Consider the following 22,744-nt stretch of genomic DNA (forward strand, 5'->3'; position numbering starts at 1 on the left):
CATACTCTTTCTATGTGCAACCATTACTTTCACTAAGATCAATATGAGCTCCTTAATTCTTTTTATTCTTTTCTTCTACTTACCCAAGATCATGGCAAAACAATCAAGCCCTTGACTCAACACTAATATTTATTATATAGCTCACGGACTCGATTACAAAGAAGGATCATAAAGCAAAACTCAAAACTAGATCATGCCATGACTTTATTCTACTAAATCAAGATACTACTAATAGGATTGAACTAAGAAAAATTGTAAAGATAGGAGTTGTGATGGTGATACGATACCAGGGCACCTCCCCCAAGCTTGGCAGTTGCCAAGGGGAGTGGCCATACCTATGTGATTATTTCTCCTTCTTTGTTGTTGGCGGTGGAGGTATTGTTGATGGCTTCTTCCTCAATTTACGCTTGAGTATAATGTTCTGTTCTTTTAGGTCTTCGATCTCCCGCTCAAGACTTAATACTCTTTTGCATAGTTCTTGCTTATTTTCCTGCAAGAGACAAAAAGGGATAAACTCGATCTTTGGCTTCTTTGCTGTATCAGGTAGACTTGACTTTTTAAACTCCACATGCATATCCCCTGGTTAAGGTAGCGGAACTTCATCTTCGTCTGAGCGTGTTTCCTCCTTCTCCTTAGGCTCATAGTCTTCTTCTTCTTCTGTGGTCCAACCACTATGGTCCAAGTCTCCGTAGACCTTAGGGTCTGCAAGGAAATCAGCCACATAGCTTTCTCCCTGCGAATCTTGAGATGACATCTTGCTTTAATCTGCAGCAGCAGCAACTCGAAACGAAAACAGAAGATACTTGCATGATACGGTGGTCAAAACCTTCGGGAGTATATATAATGAATTTTTACCGACTAAAATACGTATCGTGCAGGGAAACGGAGTCCAGAGGGCACACGAGGTGCTCATGAGGTAGGGGCGCGCCCAGGGGGTAGGGCGCGCCCTCCACCCTCGTGGAGGCCTCATGTCGTCCCCGGACTGCTGCTTATTTTTCTATTTTTCTAAAAATTCCAAAACGAAGAAATATTGCCTTAAAAATTGTTTTGGAGTCGGTTTACTTACCGTACCACACTATTCCTTTTCGGCGTCTGGAACGTTCTGGAAAGTGTCCTTTATGTACTCCTCCGGGGTCACGGTTTCAATAATATTAGTTTCAACATTTATAGGATTACCTGAGATATAGTGTTTGATCCTTCGACCGTTTACCACCTTCGGATTTGTGCCTGCGAAGTTGTTGATTTTTATGGCACCGGAACGATAGACCTCTTCGATAACGTAGGGACCTTCCAATTTAGAGAGAAGTTTTCCTGCAAAAAATCTTAAACGAGAGTTGTATAGAAATACATAATCACCTACATGAAACTCACGCTTTTGTATCCTTTTGTCATGCCATCTTTTAACTTTTTCTTTAAACAACTTGGCATTTTCATAAGCTTGGGCTCTCCATTCATCAAGTGAGCTAATATCAAATAACCTCTTCTCACCGGCAAGTTTGAAATCATAGTTGAGCTCTTTAATAGCCCAATATGCCTTATGTTCTAGTTCGAGAGGTAAGTGACAAGCTTTTCCATAGACCATTTTGTATGGAGACATACCCATAGGATTTTTATAAGCAGTTCTATAGGCCCATAATGCATCATCAAGTTTCTTGGACCAATTCTTTCTAGACCTATTAACAGTCTTTTGCAAAATTAATTTGAGCTCCCTATTGCTCAACTCTACTTGACCACTAGACTGAGGGTGATAAGGAGATGCAATCCTATGATTAACGTCATATTTAGCAAGCATCTTACGAAAAGCACCATGAATAAAGTGTGAACCACCATCAGTCATTAAATATCTAGGGACTCCAAACCTCAGAAAAATAACTTCCTTAAGCATTTTAATAGATGTGTTATGATCAGCACTACTAGTTGGAATAGCTTCCACCCACTTAGTAACTTAATCAACATCAACTAAAATATGTGTGTATCCATTAGAGGCAGGAAAAGGTCCCATATAATCAAAGCTCCAAACAACAAATGGCTCAATAACAAGCGAATAATTCATAGGCATTTCTTGGCGTCTACTAATATTACCAATCCTTTGACATTCATCGCAAGACAAAACAAACTTACGAGCATCCTTGAAGAGAGTAGGCCAATAAAAACCGGATTGCAATACCTTATGTGCAGTCCTGTCTCTAGCATGGTGTCCTCCATAAGCTTCGGAGTGACACTTGCATAGGATCTGTTCCTGTTCATGCTCAGGTACACAACGTCTAATGAAACCATCTACTCCTTCTTTATAAAGATGTGGATCATCCCAAAAGTAATGTCGCAAGTCATAGAAAAACTTTTTCTTTTGCTGGTATGTGAAGCTAGGTGGTATAAATTTAGCAACAATATAATTAGCATAATCAGCATACCAAGGAGTGCTATGAGAAGCGCTTATGACATTTAATTGTTCATCAGGAAAGCTATCATCAATAGGTAGTGGGTCATCAAGAACATTCTCTAACCTAGACAATTTATCTGCAACGGGGTTCTCAGCTCCTTTTCTATCAACAATATGCAAATCAAATTCTTGAAGCAGGAGAACCCATCTAATAAGTCTAGGTTTTGCATCCTTATTTTCCATAAGATATTTAATAGCAGCATGATCAGTGTGAATAGTAACTTTGGAATCAACAATATAAGGTCTAAACTTATCACAAGCAAACACCATTGCTAAAAGTTCCTTTTCGGTAGTGGCATAATTCCTTTGAGCACTGTCTAGAGTCTTACTGGCATAATGGATAACATTTAATTTCTTATCAACTCTCTGCCCTAGAACAGCACCTACAACATAATCTCTAGCATCACACATAATTTCAAAGGGTAAATTCCAATCAGGTGGCTGAACAACAGGTGCAGAGACTAATGCTTTCTTAAGTATTTCAAATGCTTCTACACAATCATCATCAAAAAAATGGCACATATTTTTGTAATAAATTAGTCAGAGGCCGAGAGATTTTTGAGAAGTCCTTAATGAACCTCCTATAAAATCCGGCGTGACCAAGGAAACTTCTTATACCTTTGATGTCCTTGGGATATGGCATCTTTTCAATAGCATCAACCTTGGCTTGATCAACTTCAATACCTCTTTCAAAGACCTTGTGCCCCAAGACAATACCTTCATTAACCATAAAGTGGCACTTTTCCCAATTCAAGACAAGATTAGTCTCTTCACATCTCTTCAAAACTCGATCAAGATTGCTTAAGCAATCATCAAAAGAGGAACCATAGACGGAAAAGTCGTCCATGAAAACCTCATAAATCTTTTCACAAAAGTCAGATAATATAGCCATCATGCATCTTTGAAAGGTAGCAGGTGCATTACATAAACCAAAAGGCATACATCTATAAGCAAAAGTACCAAAAGGGCATGTAAAAGTAGTCTTTGATTGATCCTTAGCTGACACAGGTATTTGAGAGAAACCAGAATAACCATCTAGAAAGCAATAATGTGTATGTTTACATAATCTTTCTAGCATTTGATCAATAAAAGGTAAGGGGTAATGATCTTTCTTAGTAGCTTTATTTAATTTACAGAAATCAATTACCATCCTATAACCTGTGATAATTCTTTGAGGGGTCAATTCATCTTTATCATTAGGGACAACTGTAATACCTCCCTTCTTAGGGACACAATGGACAGGACTTGCCCACTGACTATCAGCAATGGGATAAATTATACCTGCCTCCAGAAGCTTAAGTATTTCTTTTCTTACCACTTCTTTCATTTTAGGATTCAAATGTCGTTGAGGATCACAAACTAGTTTGGCATCAGCTTCCAAATTTATTTTATGTTGGCATAGAGTGGGACTGATGCCCTTAAGATCATCAAGTGTATATCCAATAGCGGTACGATGCTTCTTCAGAGTTTTCAATAATCTTTCCTCTTCATGCTCTGAAAGGTTAGCACTAATAATGACATGATATATTTTCTTTTCATCAAGATAAGCATATTTAAGATTATCAGGCAATGGTTTAAGCTCAAATACGGGATCACCCTTGGGTGGAGGGGGATCCCCTAGGATTTCAACAGGCAAATTGTGTTGCAGAATAGGTTCCTGTTTAAAGAAAACTTCATCTATTTCCCTTCTTTCATTCATGAACATATCATTTTCATGGTCTAGCAAATACTGTTCTAAAGGATCACTAGGAGGTACAACAATAGAAGCAAGACCAATAATTTCATCCTTACTAGGCGATTCTTCTTCACGATGTTGTTTACTAAATTTAGAGAAATTAAACTCATGAACCATATTATCCAAGCCAATAGTAACAACATTCTTTTCACAATCTATCTTAGCATTAACAATACTCAAGAAGGGTCTACCAAATATAATGGGACAAAAGCTATCTTGTGGGGAACTGAGAACAAGAAAATCAGCAGGATATTTAGTTTTCCCACACAAGACTTCAACATCTCTAACAATTCCCACTGGTGAAATAGTATCTCTATTGGCGAGTTTAATTGTGACATCAATTTCTTCTAACTCAGCAGGTGCAATTTCATGCTTAATTTCTTTATATAATTCATAAGGTATAACACTAGCACTAGCACCCATATCACATAGGCCATGATAACAATGATCTCCTATTTTAACAGAAATAACAGGCACGCCCACCACATGTCTATGTTTATCTTTATCACAAGGTTTAGCAATTCTAGTAGTCTCACCCTGGAATTGAATAACATGCCCATCGATATTATCAGACAAGAGATCTTTAACAATAGCAATATTAGGTTCTACTCTGACTTGTTCAGAGGGTGTATAAGTTCTAATATTGCTTTTACGAACAACAGTTGAAGCTTTAGCATGATCCTTCATTCTAACAGGGAAAGGTGGTTTCTCAACATAAGAAGTGGGAACAATAGGATCATTATAAGTGACAATCTTTTCTTCAACTTTAATAGGTGCAACTACTTTCACTTCTATGGGAGGATGATATTTAAACCACTTCTCCTTGGAAGATCAACATAGGTAGCAAAAGATTCACAGAAAGAAGCTACTATCTTAGAGTCAAGTCCATATTTAGTGCTAAACTTGCGGAAAAATCGGTATCCATAAAAGATTTAACACAATCAAACTTGGGTGTCATACCTGACTCCTTACCTTCGTCGAGGTCCCAATCTTCAGAGTTGCGTTTAATTCTATCCAGTAAATTCCATCTGAATTCAATATTCTTCATCATAAAAGAGCCAGCACAAGAAGTATCAAGCATGGAGCGATTGTTATCAGAAAGCTGAGCATAAAAACTTTGCATAATTACTTCTCTTGCGAGCTCATGATTGGGGCATGAATATAAAATTGATTTAAGCCTCCCCCAAGCTTGAGCGATGCTTTCTCCTTCGCAAGGCCAAAAATTATATATATAATTGCGATCACGATGAACAAGATGCATAGGGTAATACTTTTGATGAAATTCCAATTTCAATCATTTATAGTTCCATGATCTCATATCATCACATAGCCTGTACCATGTCAATGTGTCTCCCTTCAAAGATAAAGGGAAAGCCTTCTTCTTAACAGCATCATCGGGTATACCTGCAAGCTTAAATAGTCCACAAACATCATCCACATAACGTAGATGTTCATCAGGATGCTTTGTTCCATCTCCTGTAAAAGTGTTAGCTAGCAGTTTTTTCATCAAACCCGAAGGAATCTCAAAAGGAGTTTCATTTTCAATAGGTTCAGTAGGTTGAGTAGGTTGAGTAGGTTGAGGAGCAACTCTTTGATCTGCTGGACGGGGTGAAGATACCCCGAACAAGCCCCTCAGACAATTACTTTCATAGTAACAAGTGACAGAAAATTTCAACACACTAAATAAATTTTTCCTTACCAAATTCCACCTACCAAAGGCACTTCACTCCCCGGCAACGGCGCCAGAAAAGAGTCTTGATGACCCACAAGTATATGGGATCTATCATAGTCCTTTTGATAAGTAAGAGTGTCAAACCCAACGAGGAGCAGAAGGAAATGATAAGCGGGTTTCAGCAAGGTATTCTCTGCAAGTACTGAAATAAGTGGTAACATATAGTTCTGTGATAAGATAAATTGTAATGAGCAACAAGTAATAAAAGTAAATAAGGTGCAGCAAGGTGGCCCAATCCTTTTTGTAGCAAAGGACAAGCCTGGACAAACTCTTATAATAGGAAAAGCGCTCCCGAGGACACATGGGAATATCGTCAAGCTAGTTTTCATCACGCTCATATGATTCGCGTTCGGTACTTTGATAATTTGATATGTGGGTGGACCGGTGCTTGGGTACTGCCCTTACTTGGAAAAGCATCCCACTTATGATTAACCTCTATTGCAAGCATCCGCAACTACAACAAAAGTATTAAGTTAAACCTAACTATAGCATGAAACATATGGATCCAAATCAGCCCCTTACGAAGCAACGCATAAACTAGGGTTTAAGCTTCTATCACTCTAGCAACCCATCATCTACTTATTACTTCCCAATGCCTTCCTCTAGGCCCAAATAATGGTGAAGTGCTATGTAGTCGACGTTCACATAACACCACTAGAGGTTAGACAACATACATCTCATCAAAATATCGAACGAATACCAAATTCACATGACTACTAATAGCAAGACTTCTCCCTTGTCCTCAGGAACAAACATAATTACTCACAAAGCATGTTCATGTTCATAATCAGAGGGGTAATAATATGCATAAAGGATCTGAACATATGGTCTTCCACCAAATAAACCAACTAGCATCAACTACAAGGAGTAATCAACACTACTAGCAACCTATTAGCACCAATCCCAGACTTGGAGACAAGAATTGGATACAAGAGATGAACTAGGGTTTGGAGATGAGATGGTGCTGGTGAAGATGTTGATGGAGATTGCCCTCTCCCGATGAGAGGAGCATTAGTGATGACGATGGTGATGATTTCCCCCTCCCGGAGGGAAGTGTCCCCGGTAGAACAGCTCTGAGCCCTAGATTTGGTTCTGCCAAGGTTTCGTCTCGTGGCGGCGGAGTCACGTCCCGAAAGGTTCTCTCTAATTTTTTCTCATCGAAAGACTTCATATATGAGAAGATGGGCGTCGGAGAGCCACCAGGGGGCCCACGAGGTAGGGGGCGCGCCCAGGGGGGGGCACCCCCCACCCTCGTGAGCAGGGTGTGAGCCCCCTGGCATTCATCTTTGGTGATGGTTTTTCTTTATTTATTTCAAGGTATTCCGTGGAGTTTCAGGACTTTTGGAGTTGCGTAGAATAGGCCTCTAATATTTGCTCATTTTCCAGCCCAGAATTCCAGCTGCCGGCATTCTCCCTCTTCATGTAAACCTTGTAAAATAAGAGAGAATAGCCATAAGTATCGTGACATAACGTGAAATAACAGCCCATAATGCAATTAATATTATCATAAAACCATGATGCAAAATGGACGTATCAACTCCCCCAAGCTTAGACCTCGCTTGTCCTCAAGCGAAAAGCCGATAACAATAAATATGTCCTCATGTTTAGAGGTAGAGGCGTCGATAAAAATAAAATACGGACATGAAGGCATCATGATTATTTCATAACAACAACATAATTAGATTTTGTCATATGATTACTTATGTTCAAGTGATGATATTTTCACAAAGCCAAAGCATGAATCAAAAACTTATTGGGCACTAACAATTATAATCTCAGTCATTGAAGCAATTGCAAATTATCATAACATCGGAAAGAGTCTATGTCAGAGCTCAAAAGCAAGTCCACATACTCAACTATCATTTAGTCCTTCATAATTGCTAGCACTCACGCGATACTTGTGGTTACAGAGTTTTAATCGAACAAAGAGAAAGATAGGGGCTTATAGTTTTGCCCCATAACCTTTTACCTAAAGGGTAATGTCAACAATAATAATTCATGCTCCCCCACATCCAATTAGATATTTATATCATACTCTTTCCAACATGCTGAGCTTGCCAAAGGATAAAATGAAAAAGGAAAGGTGAAGATCACCATGACTCTTGTAAGGTAGAGGATAATAATAAAAGATAAGCCCTTCGCAGAGGGAAGCAGAGGTTGTCATGCACATTTAGGTTTGATGCACAAAATCTTAATGCAAAAGAACATCACTTTATATTGCCCCTTGCATGTGAACCTTTATTATGCAGTCCGTCGCTTTTATTGCGTTCACAACAAGTTCGTACAAAGCTTATTTCTCTACATTAATAAGTCATGCATATTTAGAGAGCAATTTTTATTGCTTGCACCGATGACAACTTACTTGAAGGATCTTACTCAATCCATAGGTAGATATGGTGGACTCTCATGGCAAAACTGGTTTAAGGATATTTGGAAGCACAAGTAGTATTTCTACTTGGTGCTAAGAATTTGGCTAGCATGAGGGGGTAAGGCAAGCTCAACACGGTAGAGGATCCATGACATCATACTTTATCTCGAATGTAAGAAAACATAACTCATTATGTTGTCTTCCTTGTCCAACCTCATCTCTTTAGCATGTCATATTTTAGTGAGTGCTCCCAATCATAAAAGATGTCAATGATAATATATCTATATGTGAAACCTCTCTTTCCTTATTACTTCCTATTAATTGCAACGATGACCAAAGCTATATTTGCCAACTCCCAACAACTTTTAATCATCATACTATTTCTATGTGCAGTCATTACTTTCTCTAAGATCAATATGAGCTCCTTGATTCTTTTTATTCTTTTCTTCTACTTACCCAAGATCATGGCAAAACAATCAAGCCCTTGACTCAACACTAATATTTATTATATAGCTCACGGACTCGATTACAAAGAAGGATCATAAAGCAAAACTCAAAACTAGATCATGCCATGACTTTATTCTACTAAATCAAGATACTACTAATAGGATTGAACTAAGAAAAATTGTAAAGATAGGAGTTGTGATGGTGATATGATACCAGGGCACCTCCCCCAAGCTTGGCAGTTGCCAAGGGGAGTGCCCATACCCATGTGGTTATTTCTCCTTCTTTGTTGTTGGCGGTGGAGGTATTGTTGATGGCTTCTTCCTCAATTTATGCTTGAGTATAATGTTCTGTTCTTTTAGGTCTTCGATCTCCCGCTCAAGACTTAATACTCTTTTGCATAGTTCTTGCTTATTTTCCTGCAAGAAACAAAAAGGGATAAACTCGATCTTTGGCTTCTTTGATCTATCAGGTAGACTTGACTTTTTAAACTCCACATGCATATCCCCTGGTTGAGGTAGCGGAACTTCATCTTCGTTTGAGCTTGTTTCCTCCTTCTCCTTAGGCTCATAGTCTTCTTCTTCTTCTGTGGTCCAACCACTATGGTCCAAGTCTCCGTAGACCTTAGGGTCTGCAAGGAAATCAGCCACATAGCTTTCTCCCTGCGAATCTTGAGATGACATCTTGCTTTAATCTGCAGCAGCAGCAGCTCGAAACGAAAACAGAAGATACTTGCGTGATATGGTGGTCAAAACCTCAGTGGATCTTCTTCTGGAGATGATGGAGAGCGAAACGCCTCCTCATACTTCCCTGCCCCATAAGGCGGACGGCCCCGAGTTGTCGTCATGGAGGATCTCTCTCAATCTGCAAAGGAGGACAAGGCCAGAAGGCGGTTCTTCGGCTGCCCGAGGTCCGGGGTGTTCGGCTCCTAGAGAGACCGAAAACAAAAGCCCCTGACTATCCGACATACAGTCGGATATGCTGACGGGCCTTCTGCGGCAAGCACCTGTCTCAGAGGAACATCGTACCTTAATGGGTACGGTGATTAAGAGGATTTCGTCCGCAAAAAGTGGACTGAATGAAGCTTTCATGAGCCTGCTAAGAGGCTTTGAGGTACGTAACTTTTTAAATTGTACCGTAAACACAAGGTGCACCGTGTATAGATAGTAGCCCCTGAGACTCTGGTTGCCATCCTAACGGAGCAATCAGAGGATCAAAAAAGATAAACAAGCTCATGGAACGATTTTGCCAATTTTTGTACACAGGCGGCTGCAGCCCTGGCAACTGCCCGGGCTGCTGAGTTTGCCGAACTGAAGTGGCAGCTTGATGTGGCGGATGATGACATCACACTTGCTAACAAGCGGCTTGACGAGGCGCAACATATGTCACTCGGGCGGTCAGTAAGTACAAATAGGAGCATGATGCTGGAATTTATAACATGCTTAACTGCAGATGGTGCTGCCGCTGTGGAGACCCTTCGGGCTGAGCTTGCCCGGGCCAAGGAGCAAGCCAGGATAAGCAACACAGTTGCCGATAAGGCAGCTGGCGAATTAAAAGCCGAACAGGCTGCTCATCGCCAGAGTGAGGAGAGAATAGCCAACATGGTGCTTGAGCTAAAGGATGTCGCTGGCCGATATGAGCTTCTCGAGAGAGAGAACCAAGCGAAAACGGCTGACATGGAGAAGGCCTTACAAGCGGCGAAGGAAATCCGGTCTGAGGTCAGAGCGGCTCGGGAGGAGCTCTGGCAAGCCGGGGAGATCGCGGCTGGGAAGCCCTTTTTGTTGCAAATTAAATTCGGCGATCCGAAGTATGCCCCGCTTGATTAAATGTGGAGTTCTCCGGACCCATATTTGGATTTGTCAAGGAGTGATGCTGATGCGACACAGTTTTTCCAAGACTAAGAGTCCCATGAAGCGGGAAGATTGTTCTGGTCGCAGTTTAGCATGCCAATGTGTCCACTACTATTAAACGAACAGATGGCCGAGTGGGCAGAGCTCCACAGGGTATCCAGACTTGCCATGAAGGCTGTCGTGGACCGACTGTGGCCTGAGGAACCAAGTCCGGATAGTTATTTCGGTTTGGTGCAACGACTTGTTCGTGCGGTGATGCATATCGACGTTGTCAAGTGGTCGGCATGCATAGAAGGTGCGCTCGCGCGGATGGCCCTTGCTCGTGTGAAGACATACTGGGCGAAGATGAAGGCCACTGATATTGCAACAAGGGGTCCGTCCGGGGGTCAGGACCTGCCAGAGCACTATTTCAAAGAAGTCTTAGAGGGTGCCCACTTAATAGAGGCTCAGTGCTCAAAAAATATCATGTTTGAGTAACATGTATTCGAATTGTAAAAACAATGCTTATGATAATAAAGGCCATATTTATACTTTTGCCCATTAAGTATTTTAGTGCTTCCTGTGCGGCCGTTTATGTATATATGTATATAACCTGAAAGTTTGCAGTCGCTGACTTCAGCCCCCTCGCGTATAATGCGGGGGTGTTCGGCAAAGCACGTAGTCACACTTAACCCAACATCTTGGTCCGTTAAGGAGGTGGTAGTGCGGCGAACTAGGCAATCAGAATATAGAGCTTTAACACTTTCACTTAGCCATAGGAGTTTGATGGTGGGGCTACTATATAGCCCCTGGTATGTCCGTGTTTATCCGAATATGGTGCATTTACATACGTGACTGGGAAACCGGTCCTTCGTTAATGCAGAGGAATCGCGAAGATTCCGCTGAGTCATCGAGTGGTTGACCATCTCTCGCCTTATCATGACAGTTAGTTTTCAGCTTTCTCTACTGAGGTGCTCATCCGGATGAACCAGGGAACAGTCGCAGTAGTTCTCCCTATACCACTTTGGCCGATAGAGTGGAAACGTAAGGTAGCAAAACACGGGAGCCAGGCAAACCCAACATTTGACCAAAGACATGATTCAGAGCTGATGCATATAAGGCCAAACTCGCGACGCCGAACACTCCTGAAGGTATTCGGACTTTACAACATATACCGGGCTGAATACAGCCCTTGGTAATGAAACCTGGATTTAAGGCACGTGCGGCAATCCGGCATGACGAAAGAGCGCCTGTGATGAGAGCATAGATCTCAAGACACACTGGTGGCTGCTTCTGCAAGTTGGTCATTTTAAGTTCCATGAAAGTATGAAGCAACAAGAGATAATAAAAAGTTTTACATAGGGTCTTAATCTAAAAAGAAACCTTAAAACGGGGCCCTGCTGCACGTCTGTGCCTTTGTCTCCGTTGTGCAGTATCCTTGAAGGGTAGAGCATGGTGGCCATCTGTAAAAAAAAGAAAAACCAGGCGGAAGAATCTGGTGTGGCTGTGAGTAAAGTTGGTTTGTCTTTAATGAACCGTGAAATGCAGTTTACTGAGTCCAAATAGGGTCGAGCCGAACTATAGACTTCTTACGTGTAGGGAGCCCCCAATGCCACCCCGGGGATTTCGAGTGTATATTTATGTATACGGGGAAACATGTACAATCTTCTTATGGGCTGATCTTATGGGGGTATGGCTGCTAGACGAGCTCAGGTTTATCTGAGCTGCTGCACATACGTAATCGTCAAACACGTTTAGTTGTGTCCGCGGTCTTGAATACCGGTGAGCTATTCGGCTTGAAAAGGCCGCTTCGTGATTCGGCTGCTAGAGCCACCACATATTCTTCTGTACGAAGAGAACGCTCTGTGTTTCCGCTGACCGTGATAATGCCACATGGACCGGGCATCTTTAGTTTGAGATAAGCGTAATGCGGGACTGCATTGAAATGGGCGAAGGCCGTTCTTCCGAGTAGTGCATGATAGCCACTTTGGAACAGAGCAATGTCGAAGATTAGTTCTTCGCTTTGAAAGTTATCGGGAGAACCAAACACAACGTCCAATGCTAGAGAGCCCGTGCAGCGGGCTTCTACGCCTGGTATTACTCCTTTAAAGGTAGTGTTGCTTTGGTTGATTCTTGACGTGTCTATCCCCATCTTGCAGACAGTGTCCTAATATATCAGATTGAGACTACTGCCGCCATCCATGAGGACTCGGGTGAGGTGGTATCCGTTGATTATTAGGTCGAGCACTAAGGCAGCCAAACCCCTGTGATGGATACTAGTCGGATGATCCATGCGATCAAAGGTGATCGGGCAGGCCAACCATGGGTTAAATTTGGGGGCAGCGGGCTCTACAGCATATACGTCTCGGAGTGCGCGTTTGCGCTCCCTCTTTGGGATATGAGTGACATAAATCATGTTCACTATTTTAACCTCCGGCAGAAATTTCTTTTGTCCCCTTGTATTCGGCTGGTGAGATTCGTCCTCGTCTTCGCTTTGCGGTCCCTTCCCTTTGTGTTCGGCGTTGAGCTTGCCGGCCTGCTTGAAGACCCAACATTCTCTATTGGTGTGATTAGCTGGTTTATCGGGGGTGCCATGAATCTAGCAAGACCTGTCTAGAATTTTATCTAGGCTGGATGGACCATCTCTGTTGCCTTTAAATGACTTTTTTCGTTGACCGGGTTTAGAGCCCCTGAATCCGGCGTTTACTGTTGTATTGTCTGGGCTATCTTCATTGTTTTGATGTTTGTTTTTATTGCGTCGTGGTTTTCCATGGCCATCCCTGATTTCGGATGTGCCGGGATCGCTGGTGCTGCTACGGGCCAACCAGCTGTCCTCACCTGCGTAAAAGCGGGTCATGAGAGTAGTTAGGGCTGCCATTGTCCTTGGATTTTCCTGGCCGAGGTGTCTGGCCAGCCATTTGTCCCAGACACTATGTTTGAAAGCTGTTAAGGCTTCGGCGTCCAGACAGTCAACGATTTGATTCTTCATGGTGAGAAATCTGTTCCAAAGCTTACGGGCTGACTCTTCGGGTTGTTGGATTATGTGACTTAGATCGTCTGCATCTGGAGGTCGGACATAGGTCCCTTGAAAATTGGCCCTGAAAGCGTCCTTGAGTTCTTCCCAGCTTCCAATGGAGTTTTCAGGGAGGCTTTTCAGCCAGTGACGAGCTGGTCCTTTCAACTTGAGGGGTAGGTATTTGATGGCATGGAGATCATCTCCACGAGCCATGTGGATGTGAAGAATAAAGTCTTCTATCCAGACCGAGGGTCTGTCATTCCATCATATGCCTCGATGTTTATGGGTTTAAACCCTTCTAGAAATTCATGATCCAACACCTCATCAGTGAAGCATAGGGGGTGCGCAGTGCCCCTGCATTTGGCTATGTTGTGGCGTGGGTCCGACAGTTGTGGTGTTCGGTGTTGGTTCCGAACTCGTAAGCGACCGACATAGTCGGTTTGATGGCCATGATCCTGTGTAGGAGCACGTTCCCTAGATCCGTAGATGGACCTGGTTATGCCAGCTCTTTTGTCCAGGTGCTCACGTAAATCGTGTTTCTGGTACTTGGCTGCGACCTCCCTTCCTTTATGGGGAGGGAGTGCGGGTTTGTGTGCGGCGTTATTAGCCGCTCTGTCTCGGCCATGAGGTGGTCGGTCTGGCTAGTCGGCTGTATTGTTTTTCGGTGGTATGGGCGCGATAGCCTCATCGTCGAATTCGGGTAGCAGTTTACCTTTGGGATAGCTCTTTGTTTGGCGATTACCGCCGAATTTTTCCTCGGTGTCGAACACTTTGTTACATCTGTCATTGAGTGTATCCTGTGCAGCTTTAAGCCATTGCTTCTGCTTCTTCAAGATCCTCGCGGTGGCGATGAGTCTCTGTTGGAGGTGCTCTTGTTCCAAGTGTTTTTCTGGTACGATGAATGCATCGTCATCCATACTATTCTCCTCTTCGGAGACAGGTTGATAAGTGGTATCTTCGGCATCGTTGTGATCGGACAGCGGCCCCGGACTATGTTCGTCGTTTCCTTGCCCGTCCTTCTTCATGGCTGGGTCTGTGGGGTCCTCATTGTCTTTGGTGTCATCCGGGGTGTTATTTTCTCTAATGCCGGTATCGCTGTTTTTACCATGGCGTGGTTTAGAGCGGCGCCGCTAACGTCGGTGCTTCGGCTACTTCTTAGGAGGCTTATCCTCAACTGTGTCCTTTTTGTCATCGCCATTGTTGTCTTTGGGTGTATCCACTATGTATATGTCGTATGAGGAGGTGGCTGTCCAGCGCCCTTTGGGCGGTGGTTCCTGTTCTTCTCCTGCATCTCGTCCATACCGTCGATGTCTTCGGAGTCGAAATCGAGCATGTCAGTCAAATCGTCGACAGTGGCTATCAAGTGGGTGGTGGGTGGGTAACGAAGTTCTTTGTCGTCCGCATCCTACTCAAGCCGGACATAGTTCGGCCAGGGACCTCCTGTCAGGGAGAGGGATTTCAATGAGTTTAACACATCGCCCAAGGGCAAGTGTTGGAAGATGTCCGCGGAGCTGGACTCCAAGATCGGGGCCCAGTTAGATTCGATGGGCACGGATATATGCGGTTCGGAGCCTATGGTCGGAGATGAGTGTGAGGTTCTGATGACACAGGCCTCGTTGGAGGTCGGATTTGTGTTCGGCTCTAGCACCATTGAGTCTGCGGCTTCCGTGGCGGGGTCCATCCTCGCGTCCTCGGATGGCACAATCTGCACTGGATCTAGGGCCAGGACAGTTACAGGCGCTCTCTCCTGTGCATGGTTCGATGACAAATTTAAGTCATGTTCATCGTAGCTACAGGGTGCGGCTGTCATGGGTTCGAATCCATTGAATACCAAGTATCCGCGGATGTCAGCGGTGTAGTTCAAACTTCCAAACCTGACCTGATGGCCAGGGGTGTAGCTGTCGATCTGCTCCATATGGCTAAGCGAGTTGGCCCGCAGTGTAAAGCCGCCGAATACGAAGATCTGCCCGGGGAGAAAGATCTCACCCTAGACCGAGTTGTTGTAGATGATTGAAGGAGCCATCAAGCCTTATGATGACAGCACAGTGGAACTCTCAATGAAAGCACCAATGTCGGTGTCAAAAGTGTCAGATCTCTGGTAGGGGGTCCCGAACTGTGTGTCTAAGGCTAATGGTAACAGGAGGCGGGGGACACGATGTTTACCTAGGTTCGGGCCCTCTCTATGGAGGTACTACCCTACTTCCTGCTTGATTGATCTTGATGATATGAGTATTACAAGAGTTGGTCTACCACGAGATCGTAGAGGCTAACCCTAGAAGCTAGCCTATGATTATGATTGTTGTTGTCCACGGACTAAACCCTCCGGTTTATATAGACACCGGAGGGGGCTAGGGTTACACAGAGTCGGTTACAGAGAAGGGAATCTACATATCCAAATCGCCAAGCTTGCCTTCCACGCAAAGGAGAGTCCCACCCAGACACGGGGCAAAGTCTTCTATCTTGTATCTTCATAGCCCATCAGTCCGGCACACGCATATAGTCCGGCTGTTCGAGGACCCCTTAATCCAGGACTCCCTCAGTGACCCCGGGCCCGCATCCATGGTGGAGCTACCAAGGCCACCCGAGAACTCGAGGGACACGACAGTCGTCCAGAATGAGGCGAGGAAGGGCGGGGGGCATCGATCTGCTGGTCGGTGGCGGCGGGGACGACAAAAATCAGGAGCTGGCGGCGGCAGTTGACGTGAAACTTCCCTCCGCCAATGTTTTTCTGGTATAGGGGGGCTGAAAAATTCCCTCCAAAACGGGATATCTTGGGTATGAGATTTTTTCGGAAGGGTTGTATTTCTTTTCCAGTATCGGGCGCTTAGCGGGATCTAGAATGGACTTTGTTTCCGCCCAAAACCACAAAACAATGATTATTTTACAATTTTGGGCCTTTTACAGGATCTGCTAGAGATGTTCTTAGTTATTACACAGACTTGACTCGGTCATTTTCCGCTTTCCCTTCCACGAGCAAGTCCCAAGCTAGGGTGATGCGGAGCATCCCGAGGGCATCCCCATGGACCTACCATCATCTCACCAAGTGCCATGTGGACCTATGACACGAGCACGAGCTAGAGCTGTTGAGACCGAGGTGACTTCCTTCCTTAGTGGTATCACATATGATCCACTCGAGACATGGCTACTACCTAAGTCCAGAATGTTATGCATGATTAGGTACCAAGAGGACCCTCCCAAGAATTTACGCGAAGACGGACAAGTCCCCAAGTGCATGGATGAAAAGAACCAACGAAAGGAGTCAAGAACAGCTCCCAGGACCCGGACATCCGACCATGACCCCGGACATCTGGCCCCTGGAGGTGACGCCTGCAGCAAAGGACCAGCGGCCAAGTCTACAGGGCCCGGACATCGGGTGGCCCGCCCGGACATCCGGCCCGACGCCCCGGAAATCCGGCTCTCAGCCCGGATATCCGGACAAGGCATCCCGAAGGCTACTGAACTAGCCCCAACAGCCCGGACATCCGGCCACAACCCCTGACATCCGGCCCCTCGTGAAGTCCCGGACATCCGTCCCATCGCCCGGACATCCAGACCAGCCCTATCCAGAGAGCATCATATGACGCCAGCCCAGCCCGAACATCCGTCCCGACAGCCCGGACATCCGGCGTCTCGTGAACACCCGGACATCCGGCCCGACGCTCGGATGTCCGCCCCCCTGTCTGCGTACAGTGTAAGGGTCGAGGCCCATGTACCCCTTTGCCCACCTAGAATATATATACTCCTCCTCCTCCCTCTTTCTAGGGTTAGCATTGTGATAGCTCATATTTGAGATAGAGCTTTGCTCATCCACTTGGTTACTTCTCCACAGAGCTCATGGCCTCTTCGGAGAAGATCCCCCAAGCGGATTCAAGACCCCATCACGGGAAGACCCTTCAAGACCTCCTCATGAAGAAGACCTTTTGTATCGTCCTTTGTTGACTTTGAATTGTGTATCACTCTTTGTGTTTCGAGGATCTAGCATATGTGTAACTGGATCTTGTTGGTTGAGTGATTTCTCTCGTGTTTCCCCTCATGTTTCCCTCGTTTTTCCCCTCGTGTTCTTTGTGTTCTTCGTAGGATTCCCTCCAATCGTGAAAGATCGGGCATCTAGGGTTCTACCCTACATCATATTGGTATCATGAGCCACGTTGATCACGTATTTGGAGCCCCTACCCCTCTTTTTCTAGCTTGATTTTGTTGTGTTCTTCCCCAATTTTGAGAATCCCCACCAAAAATAGCCCCAATTTTTTTTGTGATTTGTTGGTGTGGTGAAGTTTTGTTGGATTTGATCTGCGGATTTCGTGTGTAGCAGGTAGATCTAGCTTTCCCCCATCTTTTCCCCCATTTCCATCCACAAAATCTTCCGAATTTTGCCTCGGATTTGACCTTTCCCCGCGGAGTTCATCGAGTTCATCCACGGATCCCGAGCCCGGACATCCGGCCCCCAAGCCCGGACATCCGACCCCTAACAGCAACAACTCCATCCACCGCCCCGTTTCCCGCCTAACTGTCGCCCAATTTTCTTCTGCATACCACCATCACTTCCGCATACCGCCACCGCTTTTCGCAAGCTCCACCCTTGCTTACCCGCTAGCACCTCCATCAATTTTGACACATTTTGGTCTTTGAGAATTTGAGTTGTGGTTCCGGTGTCCTATTGTGTTTCGGCTATATAGGTACGGTTCGACATCAACATCACCACCGCTCATCTTCACCAAGGACTCGTCATCGCCAACAACCGTCCTGGCTTACAAACGACTACCTCGACGGTAACCTTGACGCCATATTTGTCTATTCCTTGCCATTGCATTGATAACCACCACAGACCAATTTTCGTTGCTTTCCCATCGAGACTAGCCTTTGAGTATTGCCGACAACGTGACTTGTGCATATTAGTGATCATACTTCCCATAGCATACATACCATATCATTGTGGTGCATATCTTGGTATCATCTTTTGTGTCACAATGTTGTCATCGCATATACACAATTGCTATCTTGGTTCGTGAAGTTTTGCATGAGAAAAGAGCTCAAAAGAGAAAGAGCCAAACAAGGTTTTAAGCCAGAGGGAAAGATAAGCAAAGAGCTTATAAGAAAGAACCATAGCATCATACTACATTAAGATTGTCATACTCGATCATCTTGGATCATATCACCGGAATACCATACATATAGCATACTTGGGATAGAAGTGTATGCATTGCTTAGTAGGTTGTGCATAAGTTTCGTATTCGCCTATTATGTAATCGTTCTAGTGTCTCTCTAGTGTTGTGTAACAAGAGCATTTTTGTGGATTCCACATTTTGGCTCATTCCTTGGTTGCATGACCCCACTTATCTATTTGCGTGTGTGTTTCCGTGTACCATATCTTGCAATTGGTCTACTTGTTGCATTTGCAAATTTTTGAATCTTTTCCAACATTATTGAGGCTCACTAACAATTGCATCAAATTTTGTGCCACCATCCTAACCGAGCTCCACCATAAGCTTTTACTTGTGTAGGTGTGAGAACCGACAAGAATTGGTACCAATCGTGCTATTTCCTTGTTCCACATTTGAGTAATCATTGATCCATCTTCAACATCGGTCAAGGTACATTTGGTATAAGTACTTCTCTTTCTCCCACTCACATATTTGCTTGGAATGATGGATAGGCCAAGTTCTTCTACCAACCCACTCTTCATTGAGCAAGACGATAACATGTCATCCTATGTCACCAAGAGCCACCTCTTCGGTGTACAAAGAGCTTTGCATCAAGAACAACAAGCAATGAGCGACCACATCAACAATCTCGCCACCGACTTGTGACTCTCCGAGCAACGAACAAGAGACTACTTCGACAACAAGATTGATGCACACAAACAAGAGAATGATGCAAGAATGGACGAGATTCACGCCTTGTTGGTAAACTACCACTCCGTCCTACTCAAGACAGATCCGCTCAAGTCGACGCTCCGACGACACCCTCTCCGGCTCAAGTACACCGACAACACTCTATGTCGAGCCACGCACCAAGACCGTCAAGCAACTTGCAATCCTCTACACGGCAATCATCCACAAGAGCAATTCGACGAGCAAGCACATCGTCATCGCCAAAACCAAGATACTCTTGCACAAGCACAAGAAAAGGCAATGCCAACATCACCAAGAGGAAGAGCAAGCACGCCAACTCCAAGACAAACAAGATGCCGAGGCTCAACGTCTTCAACAACAATAACATGAAGCTCAAGCACTTTGAGGTGCAACGCGCCCTTCAAGAGTCAAGTCGAGCCGTCGCCAACCGCAACCGAGACACGTGTAATCAAGAGGAAGCACTTTGCAAAGAAATCCAAGAGAGTAACTATCAAGCAAGAGCGCATCGTCAAGTTCCTCAAGATCCTCCACAAGCTCGACAAGCTCCTACACAACATCAAGTTCAGCAAGAGCATGATGACTACGGAAATCCTCCATGCCAAGAGCAATATGAGGTTGACAATCATCCACGTCAAGGGCGTCATTGATACTTCTCCAATGAATCTATAATTTTTGATTGTTCCATGCTATTATATTATCTGTTTTGGATGTTTAATGGGCTTTAATATGCTCTTTTATATTATTTTTGGGACTAACCTATTAATCAAAGGCCCAGTGCCAGTTTCTGGTTTTTTGCCTATTTTAGAGTTTTGCAGAAAAGGAATACCAAACGGAGTCCAAACGGAATGAAACCTTCGCGATGATCTTTCTTGGATCGAAAGCAAACCAGAAGACTTGGAGATGAAGTCGGAGACGCAACGAGGCGTTCACGAGGTAGGAGGGCGCGCCCCCACCCTCGTGGGCCCCTCGTAGGTCCATTGACCTAGTTCTTTCGCCTATATATACTCTTATACCCTAAAAACATCAGGGAGAGCCATGAAACCACTTTTCCACCGCCGCAACCTTTTGTACCCGTGAGATCCCATCTTGGGGCCTTTTTCGGCAATCTGCGAAGGGGGATTCGATCATGTAGGGCTTCTACATCAACACCATTACCTCTCCGATGAAGCACGAGTAGTTTACCATAGACCTTCGGATCCATAGTTATTAGCTAGATGGCTTCTTCTCTCTCTTTGATTCTGAATACAAAGTTCTCGTCGATGTTCTTGGAGATCTATTCGATGTAATATTCTTTTGTGGTGTGTTTGCCGAGATCCGATGAATTGTGGATTTATGATCAAGATTATCTATGAATATTATTTGGTTCTTCTCTGAATTCTTATATGCATGATTTGATATCTTTGCAAGTCTCTTCAAATTATCGGTGACAAGTCGAGTTACAAGAAAACTTTAACAACCTCAAGTCGTCCTCCAACAACAAGCAACTTTAAGCCGCGAGCTTCATCATCTACTCCAACTGATGAGGCTGTCAAGACAAGTTCCATCAAGTGTTTCACATGCGGTGGTTGAGGCCACAAGTCCTTTGAGTGTACCGAGAAGCGCACCATGATCCTCAACGACGATGGAACCTATGACTCCATGAGTGAAGAGGAAACGGAAGCCCTTGAGCAAGTGGCCATGCACCGGCGCATGAACGAATATGAAGATGATCAAGTCTTTTGTGATGAGGATTCGAGCCCCCCTCTCGTTGTCTCCAAAGTCTTGACTCTTAAACATTAACAAGACGAAGACCAAAGATGCCACATCTTGCACACCAAGGTCGGCATCAATGGAAGGTCCGTCAAGGCCATCATCGATGGAGGGAGTTGTCACAACTTGGCAAGTGAAGAACTATGCTCCAAGCCCCAATTGGCCAAGATGAAGCACCCGCATTCCTACAAGGTTCAATGGCTAAGCGACTCCAGCACTATCCAAGTCGAGCATACGGTGCAAGTTTCTTTCAAGATAGGAGCATATGAAGACACTTTGGAGTGTGATGTCGTTCCGATGTCCGTTTGCCACCTCCTTCTTGGTCGACCATGGCAATTTGACCGAGGTGTCATTGATACGTCTCCATCGTATCTATAATTTTTGATTATTTCATGCCAATATTATTCAACTCTTACATACTTTTGACAACTTTTTATATGATTTATTTGGATTAACTTACTTATCCAGTGCCAGTGCCAATTCCTATTTGTTGCCTGTTTTTGTATCGTAGAAAATCCATATCAAATAAAGTCCAAACATGATGCAACTCCAAGGATAATTATTTTGGAATATTTGTGATTTTTGGGAGTTGGAATTACGGATGAAAATGGAGTGCAAACTTTCTGCTTTTCCGGAAGAAAAATGAAAACAGAGAAGAAATATGAAAACGAAAATGGAAATTTGCAAAATGGAAGTGGAAATGTAATATTTTATACGGAAATGGAAACAAAAACGGAATGGTGTTTTCCAGTGGGATAGACATGGAAACGGAACTTTCCGTTTCCGTGAATATGGAATTTCTGTTTTTACTATAGGCTTATGGCTGCTTTGTAGCCCAACCACCAAAACAACACACAATGACACAGTGAGCATAATGGATCATTTGAATCCCAACTTCTACTACCACACCCGTACTCAACTAGACCCTATATGCAATTGTCCAATACTACTGCAATACTATGTTAAGTTGCTAACATAATCATATTATTTTCTAGCCATGTTACCAATTCATTTATTTTTTGTTTTTATGTGCATTCCTCTATGATTCAAGGGGTTTTTCATATCCACTATTGCCCACTTCTGTTTCCACGTCCGCTCTGTATTTGCTCTGTGTCTGTTTCCAATACACTACTAAAAAATACACTTCCGTGATGATACATGTTTGTCACAGCAGGTCACGTTTTCTATCATGCATGTACATCCATGACGATTTTATGACAGAATCAAGATAGTCATACATGTGCTGTCGTAGAAGTGTTCCATGACATTACCAAAATTATCATCATGGAAGTGTCCACTACCAAGACGATAAATAGCGCGTCACAGAAGTGCTTTCATCAAGGGTGACCGACACGTGGCACCCACCGTAACGGAACACCGTTAAGCTATCGGGTCCGATTTTGGATCCGATAACCTGTTAACAGCCCATACCAATGGGGATTTTCCACGTGTAAAATCATCATTGGCTGGAGGAAACACGTGTCAGCTCCACGTTGGCACAAGTGTCACTCATCCAATGGGCGAGATGCGCCTATGATATGTTGACACGTGGACCGACCCAAAATTGGCCCATAAAGTT

Source organism: Triticum aestivum, chromosome 6B (genome assembly GCF_018294505.1).
Source record: "Triticum aestivum cultivar Chinese Spring chromosome 6B, IWGSC CS RefSeq v2.1, whole genome shotgun sequence".
Classification (NCBI taxonomy): Eukaryota; Viridiplantae; Streptophyta; class Magnoliopsida; order Poales; family Poaceae; genus Triticum; species Triticum aestivum.